General features: G+C 41.5%; 1 long non-coding RNA gene across 1 annotated transcript; it reads right to left on the bottom strand.

Moving 5' to 3' along the window:
* Window positions 1-3706: 3706 nt before the first annotated feature.
* LOC122834501 lies at window positions 3707-5742 on the bottom strand. The gene is made up of 2 exons (XR_006371213.1): window positions 5343-5742; window positions 3707-5262 (listed from the first exon to the last, which is right to left on the bottom strand). It is a non-coding gene; the product is annotated as an uncharacterized LOC122834501 (long non-coding RNA).
* Window positions 5743-8937: the final 3195 nt, after the last annotated feature.

An 8937-nucleotide genomic window follows, 5' to 3' on the forward strand; every position in this document is an offset into this window, starting at 1 on the left:
GGAGGCAGAAAATGGCCGACAGGCTGGGACAGGGCCTAGCAGAGGTCAGAGGTCAAAGGCAGTCCAGACAGTTGTTAATCGTCAATCAGCTGGAAGAAAGGAGACTGAACACTGTAAAAACACAAAATACAACCAAGCTTGTTTTGAATAAAAAATTCATTCATGGGGCGTGCTCCGGTGGCGTAGAGGTCAGCGCGCCCCACGTTTGGAGGCCCTCGGTCCTCGACGCAGCCGTCGTGGGTTCGATTCCCGGACCTGACGACACTTGCCGCATGTCTTCCCCCCTTTCCTGTCAGCCTACTACGATAAAAGGGACACTAGAGCCCACAAAAAGGAACCCTGGTGGGGGACAAAAAAAGAAAAATTTATTCATATTGATTGAAAGTTCCACTTCCTCTGGAAGATTATTTAATTTATTACAAAACATTTTTCCCAAGTGGAACAACGTGAGTGGAACAAAAAGGTTTTATCGATATAAAGGAATTATTGAGGTGAAATAATCTCCTCTCCTACATGAAGCTGAAGTTTGTTTTACCTCCTGAGATATTTGCAGCACAAAATGAATTGCTTGGTCGTATTTTGTGTTTTTACAGTGCACCAAACGGAGCGACTGCAGGTTCTCTGTCTGATTTCGATGAACTGTGAGAGGAAAGAGGAAGAACATCTGGAACATCTGGAGCAGCTGAGAGGAAGTTTCTGCTTTAACTTTCAGCCAGAGGAAGGAAGAAATTCATCAGCGCTGCTTTCACTCTCTTTGTTCAGAGGTTAAAGGTCACGGCTCGCCTATAATCAGATCAAACCTGAAGAATTCAGCTCTGCTGGACGATTGCCTCCATCCTTCCAGTGAACTTTGACCTCACTGTAGATGAGTTCAGAGTTGAGGAGTGGTGAGGCGTGACGGATTGTTCTGGACCCGATCCCGACCCGGTCAGGTCCGCTCTGATCCGCCGCCACGGAAACAAACGTTAATGAATGGCAGAGAGCCGAGTTGTAAAGAAACACGAGTCACTCGTTCACACAGGAGGAAACGAGAGTTACTCTGAAAGCAGAGCAGAGCGCCACCGCCATGCGGGGGCGCCACCACCACCACGCGGCGCCACCACCACCACGCTGCACCACCACCATGCTGCGCCACCACCACCACGCCGCACCACCACTAGAACGCTGCGCCACCACTACAACGCGGCGCCACCACTACAACGCGGCGCCACCACATGGCGTAACAGGAAACCACAGAATGCAAGCCGCCAGTCAACATGGCGGCCTGTCAACATGGCGGTGAGGTCAACATGGCAGCCAGTCAAAGCATTTTTTATCTTCCCAAACTCAAATTACTGGAATAAAAAGCGGCGATGAGCAGAAACTCCATCAGATCAAAACCTAAAACCTGACAAACATCAAAGATTATTTCATCATTTCTTAAAGTTTCTTTTTTCTGACAAATTTACATTTTTATTTCCAGTGAAGCTCTGATTGATACTGCCAGCTGGATCATTCATTCATTCATTCATTCATTCATTCATTCATTCATTCATTCATTCATTCATTCACGGTTTCTCTATCCAATTAAAACCTGAATCTGTTTTATTAGTTTCTCTTCTGGGTCACAGCAGGAAGTCAGCAAAACCAGAACCAGAACCAGCGTCTGAAGAGCTGCGGTCTACAGAAGCCGCTCTGGGACCCTGAAGCTAAACTGACCCACTTCAGCGCCAAACATCAGATAAATTCACTCTGCAACGTTTTCACACCCTCATCACACCAGAACCGGAACCGGGTCAGAACCGAATCCAAACTTATGTCAGTAAAATTCTGAAAAGTGTGGCTTCAGTTCAGCTCAACCACGACCCGTTTGATCCGAGTCCCAGTCTACGACGGTTCACCATGTTGGAACCAGCAACAGGTCGGGGAGGGGAGGAAAAGTTTTTAACTTGTAAAACAAAAAGTCACATTTTGCCATTTAATTATTGAAATAATCTGATGGGATTATTTCTGCCATAGGAAGATATTTGAGAATTATTGAGTTTGTGAAAAGTTACTCTGAAGTTGGATTGTTTTATTTCATGTTTTACATTTGCAGTAGGAAGTTGACTAAAATAGGATTTTGTATTTTTGCAGTGTAAATGTTTCCAGGCTGGAGGAAATCAACTCCAAAGAATAAACTCAGATTCCTGACGACTTGTTTGGATTTTTATTTGTGACATAAAATGAAAGCCACCACCAGTTTATGATGTTTCACATAAAATCCCAGTAAAACCATTAAAGTCTGCGGCAGGGTGTGAAAATATTCATCAGAACCAGAACCACACGGCGGCAGGATGTGACCCCCCAAGGCTGAATCCAGCTTCCTGATAATCCAGAGGGCTGTGAATGATTGATGGGCAGCGATAAGCCTCAAAGCGGCTTCGCCGAGCAAACAGGGAAACGAACATCTTATCTCAGCAGCTGCAGCGCCCACAGGAAGTCCTTATTTGGACATTTTACATCCTTTTGCCATCTTCTTCTCTCCTTCATTCTCTAACAGTTTCTATATGAAAATCTAATATTTTCACTGCAAAAACACAAAATCTTACCAAGTATTTCTCTTTAGTTTATGGTAAATATTTTATTACAGTAAGAGAAAATTAACTACAAGTAACTTTTCAGCAAGATTTGCACTGAAAACACAAAACTATTAAGATTTTGTTTTGTGCAGCTTTCAGTTTCAGGTCGGTCGTTTTGAAAGCAAATAAAAAACATTTGATAAGGAAATGTTTTATGTAAATATGACCTGAAGGGAAAATATTTAAACTGTTATAAATCATGCAAATTATTAGCAGAGAGCTGATTTCCGGCTGATTGCAGTTAAAGGAAAACAAATCAGTTTTTTATCCGGGTTTTTCCCAACCAGTCAGGTGAAACGCAGAAAACTTTCCTGTTTGTGTTGCTTCAGGCAACTCGTTTGCATCACATCTATAGCTGGATCCTCCCTAGCCGCTAACCGCTAACCGGCCCAGATCCCCGCTAACCGGCCCGGATCCCTGCTAACCGCTAACCGGCCCAGATCCCTGCTAACCGCTAACCGGCCCGGATCCCTGCTAACTGCTAACCGGCCCAGATCCCCGCTAACCGGCCCGGATCCCTGCTAACCGCTAACCAGCCCAGATCCCCGCTAACCGCTAACCAGCCCAGATCCCCGCTAACCGCTAACCGGCCCGGATCCCTGCTAACCGCTAACCAGCCCAGATCCCCGCTAACCGCTAACCAGCCCAGATCCCTGCCAACCGCTAACCAGCCCAGATCCCCGCTAACCGCTAACCGGCCCAGATCCCCGCTAACCAGTCCAGATTCCCGCTAACCAGCCCAGATCCCCGCTAACTGCTAACCAGCCCAGATCCCTGCTAACCGCTAACCAGCCCAGATGCCCGCTAACCAGTCCAGATCCCTGCTAACCGCTAACCAGCCCAGATCCCCGCTAACCAGCCCAGATCCCCGCTAACCGCTAACCCATTTTACTTTTCATCAGATTTTAAAAGTTTGCTTCAAATTAACAATTAACAAATTAAAAATTTAATTTTTAATAATTTCTTGACGAACTGGAGCAGAACTCCAGATAAATATCAATATGTTTATCGTGATAATAAGCATTCATGAAGATGAGTTAACGCAGCTTCTCTTTAAATAATCGGAGAGTTTCTGGCTGAAAAGCAGCTCAGAGCAGGAAGTCATGCTGCGGGCCAGATGGACACAAACACCTTGTTTCTCTTTGTGTGACACGTTTCCCAGTCTGAATAGTGAATGTTTATGGGGATGAAAGGTGTGGAAACCACAGGAGTTACTGGAGTTAACATCGTTAGTGTCACTCAATTCATTACACAAACTCCAACGCATGAAAATGTTTCTATTATTATTCCAATATGAACTTATTCAATCATTTAGATGCAGAAAGGATTTCTGAATTGAAAATATTTGGTCTTTATATAGATTTTGAATTGAGAATAACAACCAGCAATGTGAGCAGAGAGATTCTTCCTAGAAAAATCCTCAAGAACTCGACTCTCATTCGTCACTTTCTCTTCTGTTTGATAGATCAGATTTCATTGACATTGTTTAACAACTCAAATAGAAGCTAAACTTAGTGTTAATAATAACCAATAAGTCACTGAGCCGTTAGGAATGATAAATATTAGATTTTCCAAATGAGTCCTGTTAAGGTAAATCAAATTCCTGATCAAATTAAAAACTGACCTAAAACCAGAAAAGTTTGTTCTGATTTAACTCCAGGCAGCGAGGAACAAAAAACATGAAATATGTAAAGAATGTTGAGCTTTTAATCAAACTTTATTACTAAACTTTATTACTAAACTTTATTACTAAACTGTGCAGTTTGAATATCAAGAATTTTCAAGGACCTGAAATCAAGAATTTTCCAAACCTTGAAAAAACTTCAATGAAATCCAGGCAGTTTGGACCTGGACCGGACCGGACCGGGTTGGTTCCGGTTCACCCTGGGAGCGTGGTTCTGAATGAAAGCCTTTCTCGCTACAGGAAGTGATTCTTGGATGAACTCTAGCAGATCTGAAGTTCACCACTCCACACTGTAAAAAATGCTGAGCTGCGTTTCAGCAGCAGTTTTCTAGAATCAGTTTTCTAGAATCAGTCGATGTTCCTCTGCTGCACATTTCCCACCTCATTTTACCCAAAATAAAAAACAAATCTGATCCTCTTCATCCTTATCGGGGTCCAGAGGGTGCTGCTGTCTACCTCCAGAGGTCAAAGGGCGAGAGGTCTCCAGTCCATCTCAGGACAACATAGAGACACAAACACCCATCCAGACAAGAGAACTTAGAGACCCGTCAACCTGGACTGAGGGAGGAATCAAACCCAGGAGCTTCGTGCTGCCAGGCCACGCTGCTGTCGACTGCGCCAGCGTGCAGCCTGACGGGCGACTGAACTAAATCCCATCGTTTCCAGACGTCTGCAGGCTGAACGTCGCGTTTCAGCCGACATGCGTCACAATTCAGCTGCAGAAGGAGCCAGACGGTAAATCTGATGAAGCAGTCAGTGAACGCATCACAACCCAGTTCTGTTTGGCCCAACATCCAAACAGAACCGGGTCAGAAGCTGCAGATCCACTAAAGGCTGTTGCTGTTAGCTGTTAGCTTTCTTTGACCATGATGTTGCTCTCAGCAAAACCCATTCAGGGATGGTGGCGGCCATCTTTATCATCGTTTGGACTCGTCTGAACGATCCGAACCGACTGAATGACTTATTTCCAGCTGCTTCCTGTGGAGATGATGTCAAACATTTATTTTATACACAACTTGATTTTTAGTAACGAATCTTTACCATATTTCCTTCTTTACCTTTGCGTCCAGCTACAGATAATCCACACAGAGTTCTGGATAAATCATAGCTGGTTCCGGTTCCTTTCTCTAAATAGTTCCTGAAACAAATATTTCATATTTCAACCTGCTTTTATTGTGAAAGGCTGGGCTTCCTGCAGCAGAGCGAGGCTAAATTTAAAGGATGAGTCTGTGAAATGACGCAGCGGTTTATTTCTGACGCAGGTCTCCGTGTTCACTGCCTTATATATTATTAGTTATCTTCATGTTCATAAATATCTCAGCTGTGCGGCCAGAAATAACCCGAGTTGTTCATATCTGATGTCCTGGAAGGTTCTGGTTCTGACCCGCCTTGTTTGGTCTCCACTTGGTGATTGGCTCTTCAGTAGAAGATCAAAAAAATAAGACGAGATATTTCCTGTTTAGATTTGGTTTGAAATGTATTAAAATAACAAGAATATAAATTCAATCTCCACTCAGAAAGAGAGAAGTTTATTTATTAATGGGAATATGTTTTTAAATAAATTGTTTGGCTCCTCCCCTCAATATGGACAATAACGTCACGAGGTGATCTTAATGGCTGTTAGTCTGATTACAAAAAACTTAATTTATTTCTCCTCACTGGTCAGTTTGTTTTCATTATTTCTTATTATAATTCAAACTAAAATCACATATTGAAAACAAAACTTATTTAATTTCCTGCAGTGATTCATTTTTATTTTTTCACATTCGTGTCAGACGGATCTTGTTTTATTAATTGTGTGAAGGTTTGTGTTTCTGGAGACGCTGCAGCTCAGAAGCTTTTATTGTTATTATTATAAATTCAGAGGAGCGTTTTGCACACGGAGGCAGAAAACCTGCGGCGGCGACTCCTTAAAGGAAAAGAAGATTTTACATTTTGGGAATAATCTCAGAAATTTTAACTTTCTGAACTTGAAAAGTTTAACAATTTTGACTTTTGAAAAATTTTCACTTTTTCTAGAAAATTTAAGCTGAATCTAAAAATGTTTTTCCTGTGGAAATTTGGTCATGGTTGTTCAGAGAGCAGCAGAAAGTTCTGAAGGTCCTTGAACAGATTGGAGTTTGGGCACATGATGTCACAGCCGAGCCGGCCTGAAGAGCCAATCAGCTGCAGAGCCTCATCATCCTCATCCTCATCCTCATCCTCATCCTCAGGGATGCAGTTTGATCTCTGATTCAACAGGTGGGGGAGGGGAGAGGAGCTGAGTCACCTGGGAAGAACAGCAAAGTGCTGACTAATGGTTGAAAAATTAAACTTTAGTGAGAAAATGTAAGAAAGAGACGGAGGGGTCACCCTGAGGTCATCAGATCCCAGTACGGGGTTTCTCATTTATCAGAAAATAATCGTTTATTTATTTATCACCAAATGTAGAAAGACTGAAAGACTCCAGAGTCTGAATTCACAACAAAATTAACTAAAATCTTTAAAACCTTCAGAATATTTCAGAACAATCTAACAAAAAAGGATAATTTAGGGGCGCGCTGTGGTGGCGTAGGGGATAGTGCGACCCACATTCCTTGAGTCCTCGACGCGGCCGTCATGGGTTCGATTTCCGGACCTGGCGACATTTGACATGTCTTTCCTCCCTCTCTCTCCCCCTTTCCTATCAGCCTACTGTCAAATAAGGGACACTAGAGCCTACAAAAGACCCCCTGCAGGGGGAAAAAAAAAGGATAATTTAAATCAAAACTATAATGTTTTTTTTAAAAGGATGTATTTTTAACAAACCAGTTTTGGAACAGAAATTACTTTTATGTTTAAAAATGTAGAAATAAAATGTTCTTTCTCCATCAGCAGCAGACATAAAGAACAGAAAGTTCGAGTTTCCAGGTCCTGAAGGCTGAAAGACTCAGCAGCCGGTCTGCTGCGCCCCCTGCTGGAATACAGAAGGAACTGTAACTGGAGCAACATGAGCCCCCTGCTGGTGCACAGAAGGAACTGCAGCTGTGATACCCTAACCCTCTGACTGAATCACGATGATGAAGATTAAAAGGGATCCTTTGATCCCATCACGCGATGACATTAAAACACTCAGTGTGACCTTTGACCCCATCTGATCAAACTGAACCCTTCAGACGTCCTGATGATGAGCTCCAGTTAGTCATTTCAATTATCAGCAATTGATTAATCTGTGACCGTGACGAAGAGGCGCTTAATGGAAGCACAATGGAAATTATTATGGTGATAAAAGGGAAATAAATGATATATAAATATTATCAATAATTATTAGTTATTGATCAAAACAGCAAAATAAAAATAAACCCAAATATTTACATGGAGTTAAAAATGTTGTCGTGTAATTTCCCTTTTCTGTGTTTGAAACTGAATTTAGGAATGAAAGCAGAAAATCGGGCCCTAATCAATACGTTCACTGAACTACTGACTAGTTTATTAACGAGCGCCCTCTGTGGTCGCTGGCTGTATTGCAAGGTTTCCTATAAATGAAGTTTTTCTGTTTTTTCTCTCGACGTGTTTCAGGCACAAAGTTCTGGATTTCAGAGAAGCTGGTCAGGAAATCACTTTACCCTTTTCTCCATAAAATAACTTCAACATTTAGTTTCAGAGCCAAAAGTTGGACTTTTCTCCTGCTGGAGTTTATATGAAACAACTGAACATTCAGAGCAAAACGAAACACAATGATCCAATGTTTCAGATAAAAGTCAGAGGAAATGTTTTCCAGTTTAAAACCGTCATGAAACCGAAGCAAACCTGCAATAATAATAATAATAATAACAATAATAATAATAATAACCAGGTTTCCTGATAAACACTGGACGCAAAATTTTGGATAAGTTTTTATTGCAGCTTTACCCAAAACAAAAAGTTTGAAATTCCAGTTTTAGTAGAAACGGATCAAAGTAAACACTAAAGACAGCCGTCATTATTCTCATCAATATTCTCATTATTATTGTTCTTGATCCCAAACAGAACCAGACGGGTCCACCTCCTGAAATCAGTCCAATCAGGTTTCTTCCTTAAAGCTGAGCAAAACATCAAATCAACTGAAACTTTTTTATACAAAAATCTCTTCTAGGAACAGAAGCTCCAGTATTCACAGGAAAGAGTCGGGTCCAAACAGCCAATCAGCTGATCAGAAAAGCTGCGATGTAAAACACAAATCAGTTTGGAAAGTTTACCAAATAAAATGTTTGCATAATAAAATCAAGACGTTCAGCGAAAACGTCCTGGTTTATTTCTGTAAACTTTAACAACTGAGAGGAAGAAAACAAACTAAAAAACCTCCGATGTTCGTAAATCTGCTGCTCCACTTTAATAAAACCGGGCCAGGATGAAAACAGAACCAGCTATTTCAGCCCAACCAAAGTCTGCAGATAAATCCTTTAAATCTAGAATAAATAAGATCAAAAGCTTTTTATTTACTCGACTGTTTCTGACTTTAATAAATGAACAAAACACTTTTAGCTCCTCCTTCCAGCGCAGAATCTGATTAATTCACTTGATTTAATATTAAATCAGTTTAAGACGATTCAATCAGCATGAAAGAGTCGAGCAGTTCTGCAAAGAAACGAAGGAAAAATAAACTAAATCTTTGCATATTTTAACTTTTAAGAATAAAAACAAACATCTAATCTA

The sequence above is a fragment of the Gambusia affinis genome, linkage group LG07 (genome assembly GCF_019740435.1).
Source record: "Gambusia affinis linkage group LG07, SWU_Gaff_1.0, whole genome shotgun sequence".
NCBI lineage: Eukaryota > Metazoa > Chordata > Actinopteri > Cyprinodontiformes > Poeciliidae > Gambusia > Gambusia affinis.